The sequence below is a fragment of the Nicotiana tabacum genome, chromosome 4 (assembly GCF_000715075.1).
Source record: "Nicotiana tabacum cultivar K326 chromosome 4, ASM71507v2, whole genome shotgun sequence".
NCBI lineage: Eukaryota > Viridiplantae > Streptophyta > Magnoliopsida > Solanales > Solanaceae > Nicotiana > Nicotiana tabacum.
The window spans coordinates 139,865,970-139,879,250 of record NC_134083.1 but is presented as its reverse complement, the minus strand read 5'-3'; positions in this window follow the sequence as shown (position 1 = coordinate 139,879,250).

The window sequence follows — 13,281 nt, the reverse complement described above, 5'->3', positions numbered from 1 at the left end:
TTTAGCTTTTCTTGGTTCTTATGTCAATGGCAAAAACTTCAAAAATCGTACCTCAGAAGAAGAAAGCTTGCTATTCACGGCCGTCCGGCGACAAGGCGCCGGTGGAGCCGCCTTCCCACGAGTATGTTCCTGGCCCGTGTACTCTAAAAATCAATTTTAAGGTTGAAAATCCTTCGTCGGTTCAGGGTCGATGTGAGCACGTGTTGATGTACAAGTGCTCGATAACAGAGGGCCATCTCGAGGCTGTGAGGAAAGACTGCAACTGGGGTCCCGATGTTGTATTGCAAATTTCCTCTTCCGAAGAGAGCATCACCACTCACGTGGAGGGTTTTTTAAGTGTTTATACTTACCCCTTCACATTGGGTCCCGTCGATCCATTGATCATTGATTTTTGCAAAAGATATCAGGTCTCCCTCGGTCAAATTCATCCTTCTCTATGGCGCATAGTAATCTTACTTCGCTTCTTCTCCAACAAGGCCGGGGGGCTGGATTTCACCCTAAATCACCTCATACGATTGTATCGGCCTCAAATCTTTTGAGGACTAATCAGGCTCCATCGTCGGACATCGAAAGCTTTAATGTCGAGCATCGACGAAGACAAGGATCGGGGTTGGATGGGCCATTATATTCGGCTGAGGACCTGTGACCTCATCTCGGAAGAGAAATCGGGGCCCTTACTTTAGGGCTATCTTTCACCGTTGACATGAGACAAATGTATGCATTTCGATTAGGGTCGTATTCTATGGTTACGATTCTACCATATGCCGTTCCCCGAGGAATGGAATTTCGACAGTAAGTGATTTTCATAAGGCGTTGCTTTTCGTATATTTCTCTGATTCTATCTGATATCTTTCTCCGATATACAGCTGCCCCTTGAATGCCACAAGCGGTATCCGACCTCGAGGATTGGGTTCGAAAATTAGCCTCGACTTTTTCTTATGCCGAACGCGCTTGGCGTGACTTGGAAAAAGGTAGATAGGAGGCCAAGAATCACGGTAAGGGTCACTTCTCATGTTTTTCGAAATGTTTTTTATGCTTCATTCGTTATCGACTTCCTTTCATGCAGGTGTAACCAAGGATGCCGTTTTGAGGCCTTCGAGTGGTGAGAAAGGAACCAAGTCCTCGGTCCCGGAACCGAGGAAAGATAAAAAGCAAAAAGCTGTCTCTCGGTCAGAGGACCCCAAGCCCAAAACTCGAAGGGTGAGGAGGAAGACAATCGCTCTTTCGACGGACTCGGTCCAACGACTGAGAGAAGAAGAAGAAGAAGAAGAAGAAGAAGAAGAAGAAGAAGATGCTTCGGCTCTGGTTATCCGATTTGCGAAAGCTATCGAGGTCTCCAGACCTTCTGAGCCGATGATGGCTATACTGGTCGGGGTTAGTTCCGATACCCTGAGTCTTGATCATAGCGTCCCGAGCGATTCGCTCGGGTCCATGATAGTGGGTCATTTGCCTGTATAATATTCCATCTTCAACCAGTGTGAATCGAGCAGCCTTGGTTCGTAGAACCCTCGATTCTTTAGGGTTCGATGGGAGTTTTCCGTTCTTTATGTATTCAATATACTTATTCCTCCAATCCCAGGTTAAGCTCGTGGAATTTATTTTGGCATGTCCCTCCTCGATTATAGATCTAGAGAGTTGAACGACAGTCCCCGAGTTGATCTTATCTTCCTCGACCGACGATCCCAAATTTGCGAGTGCGTCGGCCTCACAGTTTTGGTCTAGAGGCACATGTTGTAGGGTCCATTCTTTGAAACGGTGTAGAGTTACCTGTAATTTGTCCAGATACCTTTGCATCCTATCTTCTCGAACCTCGAAAGTTTTGTTTACTTGGTTGATCACTAGTAAAGAGTCACATTTGGCTTCGATGACTTCTGCTCCCAGGCTTTTAGCTAGCTCGAGACCTACAATCATGGACTTGTACTCGGCCTCATTGTTAGTTAATCTAGTGGTTTTGATGGATTGCCTAATAATTCCACACGTGGGAGGTTTCAGTACGATGCCAAGCCCAGACCCCTTCACATTTGAAGCACCATCTGTGTAGAGGGTCCAAACCCCCGACGACGTACCCGATTTTAACAAGAGTTCCTTTTTAACTTCGGGTACGAGGGTTAGCGTGAAATCAGCCACGAAGTCCGCTAAAATTTGGGACTTGATGGTCATACAGGGTTGATATTCGATATCGTACCCACTGAGTTCGACGGCCCATTTGGCCAATCGACCCGATAATTCGGGCTTGTGCAAAATATTACGAAGTGGGTAAGTGGTTAAAACGCATATGGGGTGACATTGAAAGTATGGTCTTAACTTTCTAGAGGCGCTTTTTAGTGCAAGTGCTAATTTCTCTAAGTGAGGGTATCTATTCTTTGCTTCTCCTAAGGTCCGACTTACATAATAAACAGGAAACTGTGTACCTTGCTCTTCTAGAATTAGGATGCCACTTAGCGCGATTTTCGATACCGCCAAGTATAAGTAAAGCTTCTCATCTGTCCTCGGAGTGTGAAGTAGTGGTGGTCTTGATAGGTACCGCTTCAATTGTTCTAGTGCCTGTTGGCATTCCCGGGTCCATGCAAAATCATTCTTCCTTTTGAGTAGAGAGAAGAATTTGTGGCTTCGATCTAATGACCTCGAAATGAATCGGCCTAAGGCAGCTATCCACCCGGTTAGCCTTTGCACTGCTTTCACGCTATCCACGACGGTGATGTCTTCGATGTCCTTAATTTTGTCGGGGTTGATCTCGATTCCACGATTCGATACCATGAAACCAAGGAACTTGCCCGATCTAACCCCGAAAGCACATTTTTCGGGGTTGAGCTTCATGTTGTATTTCCTTAAGATCTTGAACGTTTCCTGCAAATGAGTCAAATGGTCCTCTGCGCACAAGGACTTAACTAGCATGCCATCAATGTAAACTTTCATCGACTTACCTATTTGTTCTTCGAACATTTTATTCACTAGGCGTTGGTAAGTAGCTCCTGCATTTTTTAGCCCGAATGGCATTACATTATAGCAATAGGTTCCGTACTTGGCGATAAATGAAGTCTTTTCTTGGTCCTCCGGGTTCATTCGAATTTGATTGTACCCGGAGTAGGCATCGAGAAAAGTAAGGATCTCGTGGCTGGCTGTGGCATCGATCATGCGATCGATGCTAGGTAGTGGAAAAGAATCTTTGGGGCATGCTTTGTTTAGATCTTTATAATCTACTCACATTCTAAGTTTGTTCCCCTTTTTAGGGACTACAACTACGTTGGCTAACCACTCGGGATATTTTACTTCCCGAATTGACCCTATTTTGAGAAGTTTAGTTACCTCATCCTTTACAAATGCGTGTTTTACCTCGGACTGAGGTCTTCTTTTTTGCTTCACCGGTTTAAACCTAGGGTCCAAGCTTAGCTGGTGCGTTGTTATCGATGGTGGGATCCCTGTCATGTCTAAATGGGACCAAGCAAAACAATCTATGTTATCTATAAGAAATTGAATAAGTTTTTGCCTGAGATCGGGGGTCAGCCCCGTTCCCAGGTATACCTTTTTCTCGGGTAGACGTTCAATTAATATAACCTGCTCCAGTTCTTCGATCGTTGATTTGGTGGCATCGGAGTCGTCAGGGATGATGAGAGCTCGAGGTGTCGGAAACTCTTCCTCGTCATCTTCTATTTCCTGCTTCACCAATTCGGTCGAGACTGGTTGCTGTGATTGCTACTTGTTTTCCTGCCTATCTTTTGTGCTCGACTTTTCTGAGGCCGATAACTTTGGTATTGGTGTTATCTCATCGACCGCAAACATTTCCTTTGCAGCATATTGCTCCCCATACACTGTCTTCACGCCATCCGACGTAGGGAATTTCATCACTTGGTGTAAAGTCGAAGGCATTGCCCTCATATTGTGGATCCATGGTCTTCCGAGTAGGGCATTGTACCTCATATCGCCTTCGATTACGTGGAACTTGGTGTTTTGGATGGTTCGAGCTACATTTACGGGCAGAATAATTTCCCCTTTAGTTGTTTCACTGGCCATATTGAAGCCGTTTAAGACCCGAGCTGCAGGCACGACTTGATTCTGTAAACCGAGCTTCTCTACTACCCAAGATCAGATGATATTCGCAGAGCTACCTGGATCCACTAAGACACACTTAACTTGAACTTTATTTAATAGGATAGAAATTACCAGAGCGCCATTGTGAGGTTGAGAGATGCCCTCGGCTTCTTCAATTCCGAATGATAAAGTGCCCTCGGGTATATATCCTCGAGTTCGTTTTTCCCCTGCGGCCAGTATCTTTCCGTATTTGAGCACGAGTCCCTATGGAGTATCGACCCCACCGATGATCATATAAATGATATGCAGAGGTTCCTCTTGTTTATCTTTTTTGCTGACGTCCCTTTCTCTGAAGTGATTCTTGGCTCGGTCACTGAGGAAATATCGAATATGGCCCTCATTGAATAGACGGGCTACCTCTTCTCTCAATTGTCTGCAATCCTCGGTCTTGTGGCCATACGTACCATGATACTTGCACATCGAATTCGGGTTCCTTTGGGAAGGGTCAGTTTGTATGGGTCTGGGTCACCTAGTGTCTTTGATTCTTCCGATCACCGATACAATGCCCGATGCATCGACGCTGAAATTGTACTCCGATAGCCGAGGTGCTTCTATAGGATCAGCATATTTATCAAAACCATTCTTGCTCATAAGCCCCCGAGAATTTTGTCCTCGATCATTCTTTCGATTGTTCCGAGCGGCATTGCGCGTTGAACCGTTGTTCATTCGATATGCGACGTACGGTTGATATCGGTCTCTGTTCGACCTTTGCTCCCTATCTATGTCCCTCTGGTTTTTAATAGCTGCCCTGTTCTGATGCATGGATTTGGAAGGAGCTCCCAACTAGTCATCTTCGACCCTAATTTTTGACTGATATCGGTTGTGTACATCCGCCCAAGTTATCGCTGGATACTCGATCTCCGCCTTGGGTGAACGCTTGGACGACCCAGTCGTTTGTGACCGGTGGCAATTCCATGCATTCCATTTGAAATTGGGATACAAACTCCCTCAGCATTTCATTACCCCTTTGCTTTACTTTGAAAAGGTATAATTTCCTTGTTGCAACCTTATATGGCACCAGCATGTGCCTTTACAAACGAATGCGCTAACATGGCAAAAGAATCGATGGAATTTGGTGGCCGATTATGATACCAAATCATCGCTCCCTTCGAGAGGGTTTCTCCGAACTTTTTCAATAACACGGATTCGATCTCATCGTCTTCCAAATCGTTACCCTTGATGGCACACATATAAGAGGTGACGTGTTCGTTGGGATCGGTCGTGCTGTTATACTTGGGAATTTCAGGCATGCGGAATCTTTTGGGGATTGGTTTTGGGGCTGCGCTCGAGGGAAAAGGCTTTTGTACGAATTTTTTCGAATCCAGCCCTTTTAACATTGGTGGATCTCCCGGGATTTGATCGACCCTGGAATTATATATTTCTATTTTTTTATCATTGGCTTCGACTCGTTTTGTGAGTTCCTCGAGCAGTTTAGTAATTTCGGGAGTAGTCCCCGATTCTTGCTCGTTTGACTTCACTATGGCTGGTACTGTCCTGTGGGTGATTTCTCGAAGCAGATTGGGCTCCGACCTAATTTTACATGAGTTTGGCTCTGCAACTGAGCTATCGCTATTTGCTGGGCTTGTAACATCTCGAAGATCATTCATAAGCTGACTCCGATCTCCTCCACGTTATGGGTGTCTCGAGCTACGGATCGAGTACCACCCTGAATGCTTTTTTCCGGTTTGGAATGTTGGTTCGCCTCAAGAGCCACTTGCGAATTGACATCTAGCGGTACTTCGACTCGAGCTTCGGTGACATCGTTAATTCGCCTTCCGGCCCTGGGTGTCAATTTGTTGGTTTCATCTTGAAGGCCGACTTCGTAGTCGATAGGTAAAGCCATCAATCGAGGGTTTGCCATTGTTGATTTGAAGTTGTAAACTGGTGTGTATTGCAGATTTGTATCAAACAACCACTGTTACCCTTAGCGCCACGATGGACGCCAAACTGTTTACCCCGAAAATCAGATATAGTTGAATTTATTAGTGGTTCTAAGGATATGTGATATAGCTGGACATAAATCGTACTAGAAGTGAAATGTTTAGATTCCTGGCTATAAAAACGGGATATGAATTATTGAATGATGAGACTGAGTATGCTGAGTGAAACAAGCTCAAGAGATTTATTCTTCAATAAATAAAAGTACTCTTTTCTTACAATGTGTGAACCTGCCATGTGCTTACAGGGATTCCCCCTTTCATAGTAGAGGGGTCTTACTTTATTTACAATAAAAAATATACAGTGAAGAACCTATGATGGATTGTCTCTTTCTCGATTCCCGCCAAGATTCTCTCTCCTAGTGCGGTTGCAACGGCTCTTGTCTGTGAACTCGATACTGGCTCGAGCTCGTTATTGGGTCGAGCCCTCGGCCTTGGTTCGAGTTCGACATTCGGGGTGAGTGTCAATCGGTTTGTGCGTTTTCGACTACCTTCATGTTGCCTTGCGGTTCGATTTGGTCATGGGCTCGATAATGATACCGAGCTGACTCCTCGATCGGTCTTGGAGCTCGAAGCTTGTTTGTACTATCTTCGGAACTCATCTCGAAGTCTCACTTCGGTCGCTTACCATTCGAACCCGATCAAACGTACGAGGACCGAAATCTATTTCGACCATATACAACTTTATTTTCTTACAATGAAACAAGTAAGTTTCTAACGTATTCAGTCTATATGTTGTTTTACTTATGGCGAAACTTATAAATAATATATTTAACAATACAAAAATTTATCGTTAGCTCTAGAAATTAATAAAATAGACCTTAAAAAAAATCTGATTTGAAATTGATAAATTCATAAGTGATCTTGTTAGCACTCTTTTAGTTTCATTTTACATGATTGACCTATCGGATAGAATGTAATACAATTGTCTTCCTTATCAATAATTATTAGTGATTAACTATATTTTCAAGTATTTTTAAGTTAATAAATCTTTAAATTAGTCCCTACTAATCAAAGAGAATGTACCACACTAAATTTATTAAGAAAGAAAACAGTATAATAGTGCATAGTTATTTTCCTTTGTTACAGGTACCAAAACTGATCGAAATTATATCTTTTTGATGATAACAATTGCAAGAAACTGAAAATAAGTTTTAAGGTTTATTCATCATATTTTAACATAATCCCAAAATAATTCGTTAGTGATCAGATGAGCCTGCTTATGCTTGAGAGCGGAAAGTATTATCTATTGCAAATTGTTCATTGAATTTAGCAAAATGATTTTGTTAGATTTGAGTTTTTTGGTCTCTTTGATGGGGTGGGATGTGGGGTCCATGTGAGGTAGTACAAAGAAAGAATGTGGGGTTGGTTGATCATATAAGCAAAGGGCTAAACTGGCCAAAGTGTTCAAAATTTTTAAAGGTGTCTACAGTGAGATTCTCTATCAACCAATCATAGCTCAATTTAAACTGAAATGACTAGATAACCCTCAGAAGACCAAGCAAACATTTGGTATAGTTGTCAGCTAACTCTCTTATTAGATACTCTTTATTCCGGTTTACGTGAACCTATTTTTTTTGATTCGTTTCAAAAAGAATGATCTTTTTCTAAATTTGGAAATAATTTAGCTTAAACTTTTAATTCTACCCTTAATGAGAAATTTTTATAACCTCATAAATACTTTGCACCCCTTTTTGATTTGTTTAGGATCACAAATTCTAAAAGTCTTTATTTTTTCTTAAATTCCGTGACCAATCAAACAGGTTCATATAAATTGGTACGTAGGGAACAGTAGAAAATAGACTTTTGCTATTGTATGTAGTTTTTTTTATCTAAATTTAGAAAACCGTTGATTTCCTATTGAAGATCTGCATTTCTCTCGTACAACAAAAGCGGCGGTTGTCACAAAAAAACTTTACTCTTTTGTATTTTCCTCAAAATAGTATAAATATTTGATGGGTTCATGCTAGGGCTGCTTAACGGGCGGATCAGACGGTTATTTACTCTTAACGGTTTGACTTATCGGTTATCGATTTTTAAATATATTAATCCGCTAGCCACCCAATAAGATATCGGACGGATTGGTATCGATTTAGCTATTATCGGGCGGTTATCGGTTTAGTTTCGGTTGATTGAAATGATGACATTCTTCAGTGCCTTATAATGATGACGAACATTATAAATGCCTTTTTTGTAACAGATGAATTGTGTTTTTAACTATGATGCTTAGCTTATGGCAATGGTTGATATTAGCAGTATTAATCTGAGAGCTGTCACTGCTGGTTGTGGTTGAGGCTATTGCTCTGTAAATTTCGTTGTAACTGGCTTGTGTTCTTTCTTCTGCTATTATTTCGGATTTTACTAAGAAACGTTGACATGAAACTAGTTAGAAATTGCAGTGTCTCCTGGCTTTGCTTTGGCTATATAGTAAACTGTTTAAAGTTAAAGTTTTATAACAAAATATGAATTATTCTTGAAGATGGTAATCTTTCTGGAAAAATATATATTCTTAACGGATTATCCGTTAAGAAAATTGAATAATCCGCCCCCAAACCGATAAGCCGTTAATAAAAAAAATTTAATCCGTTCTTCGTCCGTTAAACGTTAACCCGATACCAATAAGCCATTAAGCTTCGGTTTCGATTCAGTTTTCGGTTTCGGTTCGGTTTCGAACACCCTTAGCTCATGCTCGGTTAAATTTAGGGTTTTACTACTTTATTCTTTGATGATTGTACCGAACTTTTCTAGACTTATTTAACGCGTGACAAATCAAAAACGATTGCGAGATTCTGTCAGGAATGAAGAATTTAACTAAGTTTTTAAGTTATGCAATCGAGTCCCAGACAACTTTAAGTTGTAGTTTTTATCATGTCAATTTAAGTCCCTTAATTTAGTAGTTTTAATTCAATGAAATCCTCATTTCTGTTACTGGAAATTGGACATGTGTCTTGCCCTAGGATACGTCATAGGATCCAATGTTAGATTTCTGTTATACATGTTGGCACTGTACTGAGAAGGTTATCCGAAATTTGAATACAATTTTCCTATTCTCTCTCTTCTCAATTTCTGCCATTTCTGGGTAATAAGAGCTTGCTCATGTTACAATGGTGTCAGGGCCACCTTGGAATCAACCATTAGTAGCAATGTCTTCTAATCCTGAGATACTCGACTTAGAGACGGAGATGAAGGCCATGCGTGTTCAGCTTTCGACGTTTGTGATCAGGCGAGCACAAAGTTTCAATCCCTAGAGTCGACCCAAAGCCATTTCCAAATTCAGCTCGATGAAGTCAAGGATACTAATCAGAAGCTCAATTTCATCATCTCTAATACGGGTCTATCTCAGCAAGAGAAATCAGCAGCCGCTACGCCATCTTCGGCGAACACTGGGGCTAACCAACAACTCGCACCAGTGACCTCTGTTCCAGTGCAACAACCAGCCTCAGTTACCGCTTAATCTGCTCGGGCGACCTACGAATATGGTGGTGTTTCAGGTACTAAATCTCCCATTTGTATCGACTCAAACTCTTTTCACTCCGTCCACTTTCCTGTGGGTCGAGGATTCACCTTCCCACCAGCTCTAATCTTTAACAGCCCTCCCCTTTTCCAAAACCCTATTTATTCTAGTTCCCCTCTATTACCAACCCTTGTTGTTTATTCCTCTAATTCTCCATTGTTACCAATCCCTGTTCATCCTGTTGATTCAAACCCAAATTAGAAAACCTTGAAGCATAAACTCAATTTTCCTGATTTCGATGGAACTAATCCTAGAGGTTGGTTGCGAAAATGTGAGAGGTTTTTTGAATTGTATGGTGTACCTGAGCAGGAAAAACTGAGTTATGCTCCATGAATGTTAGAGATAAGGTGGATGTGTGGTTTGATAGCTACTTAGTCAACCACAGGGGTAGAATTACTTGGAAGAAGTTTTGCACGAAGTTTGTAGACAGTTTGGTAATATCAGACCCCAAAATATTGTTGATGAGTTTAACAAAATCATGCAGGTTGGGAGTGTAGATCAATATCAGGAGCGATTTGAGGAATTAACTAGTTACATGACCATCATTAACCCTCTCCTAAATGAAACTCACTTTGTCTCTAGCTTTATTAGTGGCTTGAAGCCTAAACTTAAGCCATTAGTGAAGCTGGCCAACCCAGTAACCATTATGGATGCATATGAAGTAGCAAAATTATATGAAGAATCATTTCAACACTTACTGCCCTTATATTCTCCAGAAACAACCCAAACCTAGCATATCCAAGACATTTGGCCATTACCTATCCAAGAACTCATCCAGTACCAAAACCAACAACACTTCCAACACCAACCCAACCACTGAGAATCACCTATCCTAATCAGAGGCATGCTAATAGAGCTCCCCTTAAACCAAATACGTTTGAGGCACTTAGAGAATAAGGAATCTGTTATAAGTGTCGTGAGAAGTATGAGCTTGGCCATCAGTGTAAGGCCAAGACTCTTCATGCAATGGAAGGAGTGACTGTGGAAGGAGAGTCAAAAGTGAAAGAATTTGTGGATGTGTCTGAAACCTTAGAGGAGGTAGTGGAGGAACAAGCTGAGGTTTCTCTAAATGTGGTGTTAGGATTAAGCTGTGTAAGTGGAACCATTTCCACTATCAAGATACTGGGATATGCCAAGAAAATTCCTAATCTTGATTGATAGTGGTTCAACAACACATTCTTTCATTGGTCCTCATGTAGTCAAATTGTTGAAATTGCATGTGCAACCTATGGCAATTCCATTGAGGGTAGCAGTAGCTAATGGGCAGATTATGAGTTGTAATAAGGAAAGCCTACTATTTAACTAGAAAATGCAGGATGAGTTATTTTCTTTCAAAATTAGGTTTTTGAAGATTGGTAGTTATGACATGGTACTTGGTATGGACTGGATTGATGTGGTAGCTCCAGTAATACTGCATACAAAACCTCATAGGTTAAGCTTGATGAAGGATGGCAGAATGGTGACCTTGATTGGGGTAAATGAAAAGACTGAAGTAACACCAGTTGATACTGCAACATTAAGCAAAATGTTGAATAACAGAACCTGTATAATGATGGCTGAACTGTCTATGGCAACTGCTAGTCCAGCGGCCAAAGGAAAGAAGGAGATGGATCCTAGTATTGAAAAGTTGTTGGCAGTCTCTACACTGATGTGTTTCAGGAGCCAATTGAGTTACCACCAAAGAGGAAATGTAATCATGTCATCGACTAATCCCTGGTGCTCAACCCTTCAATTTGAGGCCCTCCAGGTACTCTCATGATCAGTAAAATGCCACTGAGTCTATTATTACTGATATACTCAAAGCTGAAATTGTGGCACCGAATCAATCTGCATTTGCCTCTCTTGCCTTATTGGTTAAAAAGAAAGATTCATAATGGAGGTTATGTATTGATTATAGGAGATTGAATAGCTTAACTGCTAAGAACAAGTACTCAATTCCTATGATAGATGATTTGCTGGATGAACTAAATGGAGCTACTGTATTTTCAAAAGTGGACCTTAGAGCTGGATATCACCAGGTGAGAATAAGAACAGGGGAAGAATATAAAACTGCCTTCAGGACTCACCATGGGCTATGGCAATTCAAAGTCATGCCATTTGGGCTAACTAATACTCCAACCACCTTCCAGTCCTTAATGAACAATATATTTAAGGAACAACTGAGAAAGTACATATTAGTATTTTTTTGATAATATACTAATATACAGTCCAAACATGACTGAACACCTGAGACTTTTGGAAGTGGTGTCACAGATATTGAGGACGAACCAACTATTTGCAAAAAAGAGTAAGTGTGAATTTGGGCAGCCTCAAGTAGAGTATTTAAGGTATATTATCTCTGTAAGTGGAGTAAGAACTGATCAAAAAAAGGTTTCATCCATGATAGATTGGCCTACACCAGCTTCTGTGAAGGAATTAAGAGGTTTTTTTAGGCTTGACCGGATATTATAGAAAGTTTGTCAAAAACTATGCTCAGTTAAGCAAGCCTTTAACCAATCTTTTGAGGAAAGGAAGTTTCTTATGGGACCAGGAAGATGCTACAACATTTCATAGCCTTAAGAAAGCCATGACAACTGCCCCAGCCCTAGCTTTACCTGATTTCAGCAAAACCCTTTATACTTGAAGTGGATGCTTGTAATACTGGAGTGTGAGCTGTACTGATGCAAGAGAGGAGACCTTTGGCTTTCATGAGTCAATCATTGAGAAAGAGACATCAAGGGTTGTCTACCTTTGAGAAAGAGATCATTTCTCTCCTGTTGGCAGTGGATAAGTGGAGGCATTACTTGCACCTACACCACTTCATAATCACGACTGGCCACTTTAGTTTGAAGTTTTTGCAGGAGCAGAAAACCACCACATCCTTACCGCACAAGGGCTTAACCAAACTGATGGGATTAAGCTATGGGATACAATACAGGAAAGGAGTTGAGAATCTTGTGGCGGATGCGTTGTCAAGGAAGCATGAACAAGCAACAATTAATAATCAATCACAGTATTTGATGTTAACTCAACTGCAATCTAAATGGCTAGAAGAGGTATTGTCAAGTTCTGAAGGAGATCAAGAAGTAGTGCAAGCTATAGCAACCCTGAGAATTAATCCTTCTGCTAACTTAGATGTTACATTGCAACAAGGTTTACCGAGATACAAGGGCAAGGTGTGGGTTGGTAATCATGGGTCTCTCAAACAACAATTGCTTTCAACTATCCACCACTCTAGACTTGGTGGACATTCTGGAACTATGAAAACTTATCATAGGGTGAATGCAATTTTTTATTGGCCTTCTATGGCTGAAGATGTTAAAAAGACTGTCCAAGAATGTGAAACTTGTCAGAGATGCAAGGAAGAACAAATGGCTTATCCGGGGCTCCTTCAACCATTACCAGCACCTAAAAGAGCTTGGGAGCGTATATCCATGGATTTCATTGAAGGCTTGCCAAAATCAGAAGGATATGATGCTATATTCGTGGTGTTATAATTCTGTATTGTTGTAATAAATAATTAAACTTACTGAAAAAAATAAAACAGAAAGTTAGTAATACTTGTTTAACGAAATAGATTCTGAAAAACAAAAAACAGTATAGGAATAAATCGAGCCCACTGAATACACAGTGTGCCCTTAAGGAAATTATTCCCCTCAAGTACCCGAGGTGCTGGAATATATCCTCCCAGGATAGAACGATTTAACTCATCGGAGTGTTGGTATCAAAACGCCGGTGAACAGCGAGCCACTCGAAGACTGT